We start from the raw sequence: 16423 nt of genomic DNA, 5'->3' as shown, positions 1-16423 counted from the left end.
CTTGATGGTTGCTCACACCAGTGTTATTTCAGTTTAAAATTAGCTATTATTATTTATATTTTTAGTTTTCATGTTTTGGTTAAATTTTTTGTCATTTTGTTTTGTGCTTTTGTCATTTTATTAGTTTTTTGTCTGTATTTTAAATACTGCTATTTAAGTAAAAAAAATATTTTTTTTTTCTTTTTCAGTTTTGGTTTTTATTTCCAGTAAATAATTTTAGTGCTTCAACAAGTTTTTCCAACTAATATGTATATATTATTTTTTTCAGCTTTTTTTTTTTTTCATCAAACAGAAATGTTTTTAATAACTTTAGTTTTAATGAAACGATAATAACCCTGACTCACTCATTATCAGCAGCTTTCATAGCACAGATTGTTTCAACTAACTAGAAGCACTAACTAACCTTTAAAATGAATCAGAAGTCTAATTCTGAGTGCGAATGTTGGCTTGAGATCTGGAAAACAATCCTGAGACACTTAAGGTCAGTTTTGTTCTCAAACACCCGCAAAACACATCCAACATCTCAGCTAAACCAATGAAAGTTTTTCCACGTCTGACGTTTCACGGGGAAAATGAAAACATTCTTTTTGTTATTGACTCGCGCCGCGAATCAATACCGGTTTCTCTTGGTCTCGTGGGCTTTTGTTACGTTCCTGAAACGGCCTCTCCGTCTCCATCACTGTGATTAACAACATCACATCATCTTTAATAATTCAATTTGGAACAAACTTTTCCATCTCCCACTCCAGCTGTTAACAGGTACACACACACACACACACACACACACACACACACACACACTCTCTATCGATCTGACGCAGCCCATAGTGTGTTATTATTAGTAAGTGCTGTTTGTCTCTGAGCTGATGGTGAAACACTGTTAAAACTGTTTTCATGGGTCATTTTTTAAGGGCTTCACTGAGTCTCTTTTAAACCCATAAAAAAAAAAGAGTATCTTTAAAATTGACCTATTATGCTTTTTCCCCATGTTCATCTTTCTTTAGTGTGTAATGTTGCTGTTTGAGCATTAAAAAGCTCTGAGTTATTCTCTATATCAGTGTCAGTGTTTCTGAACTCCCTGAAACGCCTCCATTGTAGTCTTGAGTTTCTGCCGGGAATGAACACGTCACAATATTCCTCATTTAAATAATTAATGTGCAGAATAAAGGGGCGGGGCCTGGATGAGTTAGTTAGTAGTGTGTTAAACTGGCGGTTATGGTAAGAGGCGGGACATTTCCAAAACACACTCGAAGCGCTCGACCAATCACAACACACTGCTCCAGCCGACCAATCAGAGCACAGTGTGCTTTTCAGAAGGAGGGGCTTCATAGAGACAGGAACTAAACAGAGTGTTACTGACAGACTGGGAAGAGAGGAGCCGCAACAATGGAGAATATAGGGGAAATAATCAACATTCAAGCAGGAAAACCTGTTAAAGGTCCCCTTTAAATTATTTCTTACTCTCATCACTTGTTTCTCATAGACAGAACTGAGATTATCATGTGTCTCAAGATTAATGTTTATGTTAATGTTTCAAACGGTGATGCTTCTGGCCTTCTCCTTTTGGATAATTTTCTCCTGGTATCTGTGTTGTTGTTTTTTTAGCAAAATTGATGCGTGTTCATTAACAGCCATTGAGTCACTCAATCTGTCAATCACTCCACATACCTCACTGCTTCTTTTCTTTCAGTCTCGGGTGACTTCATACTGAGAGACAATCATCTCACTTCATTAGACAAACACAAACAACCCAGCACTCCCACAGGGATTGGGAAGGAGTCGCAGACAAACAGAAAAACAGAGAGAGTCAGACGAATGCAGTGCAACCCCGCATCTGATCATGTCCAGAGATCAATAATCTCCCGCTCCGAATGCTTATGACACTTTAGACTTTACAACAGGGTGAGCCAATCGCATGGTGCATGCTGGGAAAAGCAGTTTCATGGATTAACTGATCATTATTTTCAGTCAGCCTATCGCTCTCGGGGGAGAAAACAGCCAATCAGAGGCTTGCAGAGCCAGAATCAGACTATTAAAACACATAATGACTTTCACCATAACAGAAAAATGGACGATTGGGTCTAAATGACCCGCAACAGCATTAGTTCTGCTGGACCTGCATCCATCTATCGGTCAAACTATCAATCTGAAAGATCTCAGATAAACAGAAAACTTGATTGCCTTTGATTACCAAGATAAACTCAAAAACGCTTGTTTAAAAGTCATTTACAAGAACGATAACAATATTAGCATCCAGACCAATGGACGATAACATTTGTTTATTATAAGCGCGCTTCAGTTTTGTCATCTGCCGCTTTAAATGCTCGATTCTGATTGGCTGTCAGTGTTTTTATCAGTGTTTAATCATATGGACCTTATGTAGCCCCGCCCCTTTTCAGCGCTGCTCGTTGTCTTTTAACTTCTGGCCTGTATTTTCACAGCGATCTTGCGTGTTTATGAATGAACGGCTCGTTTTAAAATCTTCCCGGTCTACTGACATTTGTTAAGACATCTGCTTTAAACATTACAATCCTCATGATAACTTTCGTTAACTTTACATTAAGTAAATCCACTTCAAAAGCTAATTACTCCTGGTCAGCAACGCCATAGAAATATACAGAGTGACCGCAAAAACGGAAGTTTAAAGACAATATTATAAAGATGGCGGCGCCCTCGTTCTCTGGCGACGCCCTCGTTCTCTGGCGACGCCCTCGTTTCTCTGGCGCAGAAGGTCTATAGGGGAAAAAACTTTCTGAAAGTGATTCCAACGATGTCTTTTGTCTGTGTCGTTATAGTTGTGATGTGGACTTCCCTATTCTCATAGAATTATAATTATTAAAACTTCATAGTTATAGTTATCACCATCGTACTTGGTGTGAACAGGTCTAAACTTTTTCTACAATTTTACAACAATCACAGTATTTCCCCAACTGGGGTTTGTGAATTGATGATGTAAGCCCGTTTATCGGTCCAAATGGGGGTTTCCGCCCAGAACGGGTGAAGTCTCTGTGTGTTACTGTCTTTCCGCATGGCAACGTAATTTAATTCCATTTAAGCTTTTATCTGACTCCATTTTATATCTGACTCCATTTTATCACGACCTCAAATTTAAGTTAGATTGCCAATTGGTTATTGGTCAATTATATAATAGTTTAGCAATACATTTGATTGTTCTATTTAACTCTTTACTTATATTTTACCCGTTCAAATTAGGAAGCGATGTCGCTCAGAGGTCCTCGCTCCTTGTTTAACGCGGATCTCACGATCACAATCTCGTCAGCTTCGGTCACCAAACAGAGGTAATTGGCTATATACCTGAGATCGGTCACATTCACGCCTACACAATCAAAGATACTTTGGTATTGCCCCCATGATTGCATACACTTGAAATTAAAGTAACATTTACTTCAGTAGAGGTATGGCCACTACTAATGATATAGGTCGACCAACTTTACTTGTCGTGTAATAGCTTTGGATTGGCCATGCCGTGATTTCCCACGAACACTTATCTAAAGTAACATTAAATTAAACCCGAGGTAAGACACACAGATTTAGGTTGGTAAAGCAGCATTTTTGCTGCCATAAACGGAAATTCACTTCTTGTCTTTGCAAAACACGTACACTTGAACTAGTGCCAAATATTAATCGTTACTAATCTGACACAAAACTTGCGGTAACATACGAATCCGTTTAATCTACTTGGGAAAACAATTTCAGAGTCAGCTGGAATAAAATCAAATGTAACAATTCATTATGTCAGATAAATGTATCATGCCAATTTCATAATCAGTTCAAAGATAATAAATACAAAACTCTGGAATGCTCTGGAGTAAAGAGAGAAGATGCGGACCTGACATTAGAAAACACATGATGCAAAGTGTTTAGCATACACTCCACATCACGGGCTAATTTGAGTTACAAATCGCCCCGAGCCTGTTGTTGCAATTCATTATTCACCCAGACCAAGACAGAAACTTCTTTCACATGGAAACATTTGCTAACAATGGGAATTAGCATTCAGAGTTTACACCTTCTGAGAGCTGGAGGCCATTTGCCTGGAAGACGCGCCCTCCTCTGTGTGCGAGCTATCTCTAAACTCTTAAAAACTTCATTATCTTTTGTTTTACTTCTTTAGGAATGAGACCTTTGTACCAGTCGCACTGAGACATTTCAAATGATACCAAACATGTATAATTACTTATTGTACACATTTAACATTGCATAGGTTTTCAGTGAGTTTTAGGTGAGGAGGAGCAGAGATGGTGAGACTGTAGAAGTGAGGTGTGATTGCTCGGATGATGCTGTTACATATGCAAGAGAGACTTCATATGGTAATTCTCAGGAAAGCCTTTTGCTTTCTCTCAGGATAGCCCAGACTTACTGGCACCCGCCTTACAATGAAAAGCTAATAATTAATTAAATCACAAAAATGAAGAATTACAATACATAGATCAAAGGGAGTCTAAAAGTCCAAAACAAATTAATACTTTATATAAAAAAAAGAAATTAACACTTTTATTCAGCAAGAACAAAACATTAAATTGATCAAAAGCAACAGTTAAGACTTAAAGGAACACTCCACCGTTTTTTTAAATAGGCAGGGCTGTACAGTGCGAGCATTTCACTCGCATATGCGCCTAAAAATAGTTTGTGCGAGTAGAAAAAATAAAAAGGGAGCACCGGTGCGACTACGGATTTCAACCCTTTCATTCATATTTTGCTCCTAAACTAAATCCATACTATGTGTATCAAAGTAGAGTAGCCCACAATTCTCGCGCATCTCTGTATAAAAAATGGACAAGCACTGTCCTACAACTTCTTTTTCACACCTGCAAAACACAGAACTCATGTGATGAGATGCGGTGACGTCGCCCTGCGGCGAGTTTATGAATGAAAACATCCGCGCCGCCCGGCCAGCACGGGCGATTCACCGCCCGCGGAAGTTAAAATTAGGACAGATTGATCTCTCTGTGTGTGTGTTTGTGTGTGTGTGTGTGTGTGTGTTAGAGGTGGGCGATATATCGTTTAGACGATAATATCCAAATTGTTGTCTGGACGATATGCAAAATTGGGATATCGAATATTTCATAATTTGTACAATCCGACCCCCCAAACATGAAAAGAGCTGAAAGAATTTAAAGAGAAAACAAATAACGCACACTATAACATTCTAAACAATTATATGTAGCGATTTTTAACACTGTAGGGCAGTATATTCCCGGAAGCAACGAGTGGCCCAGCCCATGGTCCCGTGTCGTCAAAAACGCACGAAATAGTGCGCGCAGAAGCACATGCGCAAAACCGTTTTGTAAAATGATATAAGAATTATTTTTATTTTATAATATGTCATTTTACAAAAGGACATTTTACAAACCTACGTTTTGCGCATGTGCTCCTGCACGCACTTTTTCAGTCACAACACAGCAATCAGAGGAGGACGCGCTGAAAACTGTAATGCTGTTCTCTTCCTTCATAACTCGTACTGAGAAGATTTGAGTTGCAGAGGAATTTGTGACTTTTTCACCTGTTCAACCACATCAAAGTTTCGTAAAGAGTAAGTCCGTGCTTTTTCTCTTTTTGTTCTTATGTGCTGAAGGGCCGCTGTGCCTTGGTGAAACGGTGTTTGTACGTGAAGAGCTCTTTTCCAAAACGCCATAAACCTAAAAAGCTGCCTCAAAGAACCAGCAAAAGTAATGATTATGTAAAATATTACAATAAGACATTTTAATTGTTTATTAAATTTCTGTGTCGGTTGCAAAGATGAAGTTTATGATAGGCTATTCTATTGACTCGCGATCTTTGCAGTAGGCTAGTGAACGCACCGGAGAAATGCACATTTATTAGGCTACATAGTTTTATTTTTATTTTTATGTATTAAATCCAGAAATTGGTAATGAAAAAAATATTAAAACTAAGATACAATTAATACAAAACGAAATTCGTTTTAAAGAAAGGCTTTGTGCTTTCTGTTTTGAGGTCTCACGTAATATTGTTTTTTCCTCATAAATGCAAACACGAAAAATAAAAGACTTTTTTAAAAAGACAAACCATCAATTTTTGAAAAAAAAAAAGAAAAAAATATGGATTTAGCGTTTTGGGGAAAAAATTGAGGGATTTTTAGCGTTTTGAAAAGAACATTTTTTACTTTGAATTTATCATCAACAATATTGTTGTTTGATTTAATAATCACGTTGCAAGAGGTGCCTAGTTCCGTTTTTTTTTTATTTGTATTTTTTGTAAGTGCACAAAGTAGGGTCTAACTCAGATTCTGTTTAGTTAGCTCCTTTATTGTTTTTTTTTTTTTTCTATAGCCTACAATAATAAGTCAAATGCAGCAAGTCAAAAGACCAACTGGACCTTCTTTGCCAGTTTGCACACATTTCTTTGAAGGATGGCAAAAATATCGTCTGAATATCGATATCGAGATACGGTAGGCCTTATGATGGCCCTGTGTTTATATGTATTAGTGCACATGTGTTACTGTGTACGTGATTTGAGTGTAAAATAATAAAATTGTGTTATTTATGAAATTTAGTAGTGCTCCTAAATTTTTTTCTGTGCTCCTAAATTTTTTCACTAGGAGCACTTGTGCTCCTAGTGAAAAAGCTAAGCGTACAGCCCTGATAGGGCTTATTCACCTTCTTTCCTACATTTAGACAGGTGGGCAAATGCATTTTTGTCTCAGTGCATGCATTGTTTTAGTTTGACAGGGTCGGCGCGAGCTTAGCTTAGCATAATGAATGGAATCCTTTGTTGCCAGCTAGCATGTCCTGAGTAAAAGTGATAAAAATAAATAAAAACAAACCCCACCTAATTACTTCTTGTGGCCTGCGTATTCACAACGAGTACAAATAGCGATGCAGATTAACACTAGGCGATTTCCTAGGCAGGTATTGACTTGGGACTATATTAGGGGGAAGCACAGGCGAAGCTTGGACGCAGAGATATCACGCAACACATGAAATCCCACAACTTGTGAATACAGGTATAATATGGGTCGATCTATACATGCGTCATGTTTAAAATAATCACTTACTCTGTGGACAGCTGTCCATTTGGTCCATTCGGCATGGGGCGTTTTTTCTAGTTCACTTTATCACACCAGGAAAAAAAATCGAGTAACGTTACTGCAGGATGGATCAACGGCGTGAAATCCTCGGTAGCTGTGACACAACTGCGGGCACGCTCATCTTGATCTGACGTGCTGAGCCTGGTCATCGATGGCAGTAAATTGTCCCACTCGCCACAGCACAGACTTCTCTATTTCAGTCGGGATAGATTGGCATATTCCCCCACATTCAAACCACCAGTTCATATTGGCTCTCATCCTCACGTCCTCAGGCTGTTGAGCGATCTCAACCTCCTCCTCCTGTCGTTCTATTTCCAAAGCACGCAGCTCATCTTCTGAAAACTCTGGTCATAGAGGTATAGTTCTGGATCTTGACTGTCTGAGAAGCTCTTTAAGTAGATCTGTGGATACTGTGAATCTTAATATCTTGAACTTAATCAACAAATGCCTTAGCCAGGGCATCTGTCCAACTGATTTTAAACATGCTGTTGTGTCTCCTTTGTTAAAACGGCCAAACCTCCCTATGGACGACCCAAATAATTTTAGGCCGATTTCAAATCTGCCATTTTTAGCAAAGGTGCTAGAAAGAGTTGTTTTTAAGCAACTTCAAGACCACCTGTGGTCGAACTCCATAACTGAGGTGTTTCATCTGGATTTAAGTCAAGGCATAGCACTGAGACAGCACTGGTGAAGGTGCTTAATGATATTTTCTTGACTTTGGACAAAGGGGAAAACTCTGTATTGATGATTCTTGATCTCAGTGCTGCGTTTGATATGGTGGACCACAATATTTTGCTGCAGCATCTGGAATCTTGGGTTGGCCTAAAGGGGAATGTCCTTAAGTGGTTTAATTCGTATCTTGCTGATAGATCTGTTTCTGTGTGTGTAAAAGATTCCATGTCCCGGAGGTCCCTGTTATTGTGTGGGGTTCCCCAGGGTTCGATTTTAGCTCCTATTTTATTCTCTTTATATATGCTACCTCTTGGTTCTATTTTTCGGAAACACAATATGTCTTTTCACTGCTACGCGGATGACGTACAGATTTATTTTTCGGTATAACAGTCAAATAGTAATACTTTCGGTAACCTATTAGCTTGTATTCAGGAGGTGAAAGACTGGTTGGCAGCTAATTTTTTAAAACTAAATGAAGAGAAAACTGAGGTTATAGTTTTTGGCCCCAATTCCCACTTAGTGTCCGAGCGACTAAAAGATACCCCCCTGGCAGTTGCAATCTCTGAAAAGGTTAAAAGCCTTGGTTTTATCTTGGACTCTGAGCTAAAAATGGATAAACAAATAAATTCTGTGGTTAAATCTAGTTTTTTTCACTTAAAGCTCTTAGCAAAAACCAAACCATTTTTATCTCCAAAAGATTTTGAGAGAGCTATTTCTGCGGTCGTTTTCTCTAGAATGGATTATTGTAATTCACTGTATGCTGGGATTGATAAAAAAGCTCTGGCACGCTTGCAAAACATACAAAATGCTGCAGCCAGATTGATTAAGTCAGCAAAGAGAACGGATCATGTTACACCTTTATTGAGATCCTTAAATTGGCTGCCAGTCGAGTATAGAGTGCATTACAAGATCATTGTTCTGGTTTTTAAAGCATTACATAATTTGGCACCACTATACCTTTCTGAGTTGTTGTCTGTATACATTCCGTCCAGGTCATTGAGATCGGAAAATTTAAATCTCCTTGTGACTGTAAGAACAAATTTTAAACGTAAAGGTGACAGAGCGTTTTCTCGAGTCGGTCCTATACTGTGGAATAACCTCCCGCACTCTGTCAGATCAGCAAAGTCGTTGGCTGTGTTTAAGTCGTTGTTAAAAACCTACTTATTAGATGTAGCATGGGGGTCAGTCTGAAGTGGCTTGGCCTTTTGTGTGAAAGTGATACAGTATGTAGCTGTCTCCTGTCTTATGTTTACATTCCATTGTTTGTTTGTATGTAATTTTTAATTAAGTGTTTTATTCTACTGTTTGTGAAGCACCTTGGGTAACGCCCAGGGCCTGAAGTTAACTTTTTTGACCACCAGCCACTGTGGCAGGTGGATTTAAAAATCCACCCGCCACAGTGACTTTTTACCAGCCAGTTTTTTTTTTTTTTTGGCCTCATAAAAGGTGAAAAAAAGGAAAAAGGAATTGCACAAACATTTGTTCTTTAACTTGTAAGAATACACATTTAAGTGCTGTCAAGTTATTAACGAGATCCTTACAAGTAATAATGACTCTTAGAATACAGATATAGACCTAGTGCAGCTCGTATGTAAACAAATCACACGCGGCTGTGTTGATGGCTGGGCAGCTGTTAGTTACAGCGTTCAGGAACCGTTAAGCAGAACTAAATTAATATTGTTATTACTGGTAAAGTTACCGGGTAGGCATTTTCTCACCGGTTCCCAACTCCCAACATCTGTGAAACTGTCATTGTAATGTAGCTTATGTCAGCGTTGCATTATCTCATCTCATCTCACCAACAGTTTAATACTTAACTCACATATTATTCAAACGTAGTCAGAGAAGGGCCTCATCGTTCTCTCCGATCACATATACGTTCCGAAACACTCAAACTGCGCTGCTTTCACAGATGCTTTCTGTACTCCAGTAATGTGCCGCCACATTTTTAGCTAAAATCCAACGAAATGGCTGACTTCGTTTAAATGTCAAAGAACAACAGTTGCAAAAAAAAAACAAAAAACAAAAAACGCAAAGACCCGGCCCCTTTAGTTACTGTTGCTATGTCCGACAAGCTACACCGCGCTCACGCCAAACCATGATCTCATGCAATGAAAAACACATCGCGCAGCAGAGACACTGACAACACGCTGACAGACAAGACAGTCCAGGTTACTTTTGATATTAAACAAAGTCTCAACGTTAAAATTAGGTCATTTTTAAAGAAATTTAGACAATACCGTTTTTTGGCTCTGTAATGTGTCTTGACAGATCGCTGTGGTGCCTCAGTTAAAGCTGCTCGTGAACCGATCATCTCTTCCTTCTAGTTAATTTATAGCATCAAATAAACATGAATGAACATAAGAAGGAATGTAGTTTTAACTGCGGAAAGATGTCAGTAGGCCTACTTAGTACACTCCGTTTTTTCAAGTTCAAATCATCCAACGTTTAACTCTCCTGACTGCTTTGTCGGACAAAAAAAGGCGGATTCGGCGGATTATGATTGGCCAGATCGCCGTCAATCAAACTCCCCGCGAAGGGTCGATTCTCATTGGCTACCTGCCAATGTGGCAGGTAGATTGACAGTGTTACCCGCCAATTGCAGAATTCACCCGCATTTGGCGTGTGGTCAGGTGTTAATTTCAGGCCCTGGTAACGCCTGTTGTATTATGTGTGCTATATAAATAATAAAAGCAAGTAAAAGAAAGAAAGAAAGTCACCCTCTTCGTCTCTCACAAAATCAGCCATGTTCATCGCCATTCATGTACTGTAGGAAAAATAGCCAGCTACTATTCACGCCGGTATGTTGACGGAAGTCGTGGGATTTCATGTGTTGCGTGATATCTCTGCGCCCAAGTAGCAGTGCTTCGCCTGTGCTTCCCCCTAATAAAGTCAATATCTGCCTAGGAAATCGCCTAGTGTTAATCTGCATCGCTATTTGTACTCATTGTGAATATGCAGGCCACAAGAAGTAATTAGGTGGGTTTTTAATTTTTTTTTATCACTTTTACTCAGGACATGCTAGCTGGCAACAAAGGATTCCATTCATTATGCTAAGCTAAGCTCGCGCCGACCCTGTCAAACTAAAACAATGCATGCACTGAGACAAAAATGCATTTGCCCACCTGTCTAAATGTAGGAAAGAAGGTGAATAAGCCCTATTTCAAAAAACGGTGGACTGTTCCTTTAAGATTTATATTTCTTATGAACTCTAGTTCATCAAAGAATCCTGTTTTCAACATTGATGATAATCATAAATGTTTCTTGAGCAGCAAATCATCATATTAGAATGATTTCTGAAGGATCATGTGACACTGAAGACTGGAGTAATGATGAAAATTCAGCTTTGATCACAGGAATAAATTACACTTTAACTACAGTATCTAACAGCTGTTTTACATTCTAATAATATTTCACTGTTTATACTGTATATTTGATCAAATAAATGCAGCCTTGTTGAGCAAAAGAGACTTCTTTCAAAATACTCAAAACTAAGAATAAAACTTGTGTAACGGTGCTTGTTTCGTAACACAGCCAGTTACATCATCATTTGGTCAATCAAGTCAATGGAATCAGAAAGCGGTCCGTATATTCCCCAACCGAGCACCAGGGATCATCGAGTGTGTGTGTGTGTGTTTCCATGGAACACCCTCCTGAGAATCTGAACTCTCTCTCTCTGTGTGTGTGTGTGTGTGTGTGTGTGTGTGTGTGTGTTCCTAACACAAGCAGGGCTGTTATTCCCCGTCGGCCTCCTGCACCTTAGCGACCCAACGTATGAGAAAGTGGCCTCAAGCTGCTCGAATGAAAAGAGGGAATCGAACAGAAGAGAGAGAAATTGTACAACCCACCCCCCCGGACCTCTACCCAGCATGCTTTTGTGCACGGATGTCTATATAACCACCAGTTCCCACACAGCCAATCAGACTCACGGGAGATTAATCTCCACTGACAACGTCGGCTGATCCCTGAGCAGTTTCCCTATCTCTTTCATTAGCGCCTCGATAGTATGTGCTGAACATGAAGATGTTTCAGGTTAAGCTCAAGCATCGACAGCATATTCTCATTACAGAATAAAACAATATTGACTAAGCGCACGTTCACAACAAGAACGAGAACCATAAAGATAATTAGCGTTCACACAAACACACGATAACGTTCTGTTTATTATAACCATCTCCTGCAAGAAATGTCGTCTGTCGCTTTAAATGCCTGAGCTCTTTAACGCACGATGGATTCTGATTGGCTGATAATGTTTTTATTGGTTCTGAAAGTGATTCCATTGATTTTGTTCCTCTGTGTAATTAGTGCTATTGCTGTGGTGTTTACTTTGCTACTCTTTAATATATAAAACGATTTCTTAAACAAAATCTTTATTATTATAGTAATCTCCTCGGTGTAAAAGGACCTGCACTGCATCTTATTTATGTATCCTTTTTTCATAACTTTTGAATACATTTTAAATAAATGTTTTATATTTTTTTATAAAAAAAATTTAAAACAACTTTGCTTTTATTGATAATTCATAAATGTTTCTTGAGCATCAAATCATCATATTAGAATGATTTCTGAGAGATCATGTGACACTGAAGACTGGAGTAATGATGCTGAAAATTCAGCTTTGATCACTGGAATAAATTAATGTTTATCTGTTTATTAATGTTTTTCTACACCTCCGCGCACCTGTTTTCGCGCAGACATCAGCGTGTTTCATGCTATGAGTTAGACAGACATCAGTCACAGAGCACCGCAAACGAAACCACCTTTTACGGTTACCCCTGAACCAAAACAACCAGCTTATGCTGCGTTCATGCCATAACTACTGTCATTTGGAAGAGATGGAAACCTGTGACGTTATAATCAGAGCAGTCTGTGACTCGAATGGCAACACAATCACCGGCGAAATGAATCTGCAGCAGTCAGGTGATACAGGTCAGACATCTTTAAGCAGTTTATGTTCATTATTATTGTAATGTTACGTGCTCGGAGACATGATGAGGTAGTTTAATACCATCTCTCGTGACGCTTTTGCTTTACACGTTAATGTGTTTTGAAGGAGGTTTGGCTTTGGAGACGCTCTGAAAGGAGGGTGCGATCTCATGCTTTCAAAGCTAACTCGCTATTGCTAACCTCTCTGAAAATTGCCAAAATTCTCAAGAATATACAATTTTAAAGTTAGTCGTTGTCTAGGACATCTCTCCTCTAGCTAACTTCCCTCTTCATGCTTCTCTCTCCTCCACTCCCCACACCCCCCTTCATGTGCACACACACTAACCCCCCCACCCCCACCCCCAAATCATTCTTGTCGGTTATTGGCTGGAACACTGTTTGTTATGTTTCGTGGTCCAGGCTGGGCCAGTTTGTTTTTCTTGCCATTTGTGGAGCCTGGGCTGTCTACAGAGACCATGTTTTTTTTACAGTGTGTTCAGGGGACAGGCAGCTAGCGGATAGTGAGGAGATGTTTGCTGGATGTGACAAAAAATGTTTTGGCCTAAAAAACATGACATCGCTTAGAGCACCTTTAATTAAAAATAAAACAAAAAAACAGTAATATTGTTAAATATTATGACAATTTAAAATAGCTTATCTATTTGAATATATTTTAAAATTTAATTTATTCCTGTGATGCAAAGCTGAATTTTCAGCATCATTACTCTTCAGTGTCACATGATTCTTCAGAAATTATTCTTAATATGCTAATTTGATGCTAAAAAAACAACAAACATTATTATTATCAATCTTGAAAACAGTTGTGTACAATTTTTTTTCAGGATTCTTTGATGAATAGAAAGTTCTATTTAATTTATTTGAAATAGAATCTTTTGTAACATTATAAATGTATTTACTGTAACTTTTGATCAATTCGAATGCCTCCTTGCTGAATAAAAGTATTGATTTCTTTTAAACAGGTTCTGTGTGTGAACCGGCTCAAACATGTCCGCCCTGCACGTTTACATAGAAAAACAATGGAAAAGCAGCGCAGTGAAATGGAAGAACGCATTCTATGTGAACGGCCGCATGAGTCACAACTTGCATTAAACTCGGGCTGAAAAAGAGAGATGACGGTGTGTGTAGCTGGTTCATCTGAACAGGACTCGTTCTGATAGGTTAACCGATAACTATGGCAACAGCGGTGGCGTTGAGGCCCGATGCTCAAAGCTCACGGGTCGCACGGCACCCCGCTTATTCTCATTCCAGTCAGGAGCGACCCACTTCACACACCACCCTGGGAAAAAAAACGGCCTCTCTAAAACACACACACAGATGCCCCATACGTGGAAGTCTGAATGTAGACGATACACCCACACACACACACACACACAAGGTGCTTTCAAAAGAAGGCAACAGAAAACAACACACGTAAGCCGCCGAGATTTCCAGAGGTTTTCACCTGTCACTGTAGAGAAGGGAGGAGCATGAGATGTGTGTTGATAAGGAGGAACGTAAAACACTCTTCGTTTAGCTCTGTATACTCTCTCTCTCTCTCTCCTGTCGTCCCAGAGGGGATGTACAGACACACAGATTTGGGCCGGACAGATAAAAATGTGGACCACAGCAAACCCTGTTAAAATGCTTTTCCAAGGAAACGCTTTGAAGTTTAAACAGGAAATGCACGCTTTCCTGAATAAGAATGTCATTCGCTTCATCCCATCTGACACGTAAATGAAAAGAAAAAAACACGAAAAACTTTAAAGGTGAATCTCGTGGAACGTGTCATATTTCACACCAAAATCAAGAGGGGGAAAATAGATTATATTTTGCAGTAAAAGAAAATAAACATTTTATTAAGTATCATTAGATATTCCCAAATTAACATTGTGTATTTTTTAGATTATATATTAAAAACAACATTGAAACTCAATAATACAGTAATTAGAATCTAATGAAAATCAACATTCAGAATAACGATAAATTTAACGATAAAGAAAATGCCTTTTTAGCATCATTATGACTTTTCATGAATTATAAAACTTTTTTTTACTGTAATACAAAAATACAATATTACAGTAATTAAATAAAGAAAATGCCTTTTGTGGATCAATTAATTAAAAAAAAAAAAAAATTCCAAATTTCCAAATAATCTGTTATTATTGTAATGCAAAACATATATTATAAGCAATATATAATATTTCAAATTAAAAATAAAATACAAAACAACAGAGCTTTTTACTGTAATTCAAAATACACAATATTACAGTAATTAAAATCAACATTCAGAATATGGATAAGCTTAATTTAATACTAAAAAACATGCATTTCTTAATGCGAAATATAATATTCTTTTGGTTTTGAGGCGAAAAAATGTCACCTGAGATGTAATTCAATTCAATTCCAGTTTATTTGTCTAGCGCTTTTCGCAATAAATTTTGTTTCAGAAAATGTATCCAAATATAATTTAACAAGTATTCTGTTATCAGATGAATATGTCAAATTAATGTCCATATGGCAATGATATACATATAGTGTGTTAAAATATGTGCTCAGTTATCATCACATATTCAGCTAAGCGGATTACTCGTGATAATTACAATATAAGAATAATATCTGATAGTTTTGCATGTCCATCCAGATTCAGCCTATAACTTTTAGTCACTCTCTCCGCAGAAACACTCAGACTTGCATTACTTTTATTCCGCCAGTGCCAGGCAGAGACTCCGGGGTCACCAACACCTGCTGACCTCAGTGTTCCCGACACAGGGAGAGATTTCAGGAGGTTTAAACCCTGACAAGAGCCTGACAGCGTAAAGTCGGCCGTCGCTGAGCGCACGAAGGCCTCAAACAGCAGAAAAACAGCAGTTATCTCATCCTCTCATCCTCCACCGTACTTCAGGAATAACGAGAGAGAGGCGCAGGATCTGAGGTGGCATTTGCTCGAGCGTCAAGCTTTTTTTAAAAGAAAAATCTCTTGTTTTGCTTTAAACGAGTCCTGAATTCACACTACAGCAGCTCTGAGCATCAAGACGGAGGTTTAGAGTTACGTACCTGTAGTCTGAGGAATAGTTTGGGGTTTCTGTTCTTAATTCCACCTTTTCCCCTCTTTGTTTTTCTTTTTAACCTCCTCTCTCTCTTTCTTTATCCTTCTATTTCCACTAGAGCCGTGCTAATGGTATCTGTGAGAGCGACAGACTGAATGCATATATGTGTGTGTGTGTGTGTGTCTGTGTGTGGAGGGAGGGATTGTTTGTTTTTGCTGCGAGCTGAAAGCCCAACTGACTCGTGATCACACACTCATTAACACAAGGTCATTTCATGGACGAGTTAGAGAGAGAGAAGGAGCTAAAGAAAGCTGTCCGTCTGTCAGTCAGAGAGAAAGAAAGGATAAAAGTATGAAAGGAAACAGAATAAATTCTCTGTCTGGTGCGTGAAATTAAACCCCACCGTCTTTCACTCACTGAAGTTTCCCTCGACACACTACGGTAAAGTGATATTGAGGTAATGAGATGCGGTAATGCGTAAAACACCGTGTCTTTCTGACTGTACGTCGTCGCTGTGCTGAGAAGATTGTCTGGTGTAAACGCATTTATTTCCACGCCGCGAGCGGAGAACATACTGACGATCAGCTTTACTCTGGTACAAATAAATCAATTCTTATGTCTGCAAACAGGCCAACAGCAACACAAACTCAAACACCCGTGCGCACAGTCTCAAATCCATCAACACACACTTTATACACTGATTTTATGG

General features: G+C 38.7%; 1 protein-coding gene across 1 annotated transcript in view; it reads right to left on the bottom strand.

The window, feature by feature from the left end:
* Positions 1-15913, bottom strand: part of ptn (pleiotrophin) — a 48407-nt gene extending 32494 nt beyond the window's left edge. The window contains exon 1 of the mRNA XM_084110992.1: positions 15722-15913. The gene's annotated coding sequence lies outside the window, so the exon portion shown is untranslated. The remainder of the gene's footprint in view (positions 1-15721) is intronic.
* Positions 15914-16423: the final 510 nt, after the last annotated feature.

This window comes from Abramis brama (assembly GCF_963993115.1).
Source record: "Abramis brama genome assembly, chromosome: 4".
Taxonomy (NCBI): Eukaryota; Metazoa; Chordata; class Actinopteri; order Cypriniformes; family Leuciscidae; genus Abramis; species Abramis brama.
The sequence above is the reverse complement of the archived record's forward strand: the minus strand, read 5'-3'. Positions and strand labels throughout refer to the sequence as shown.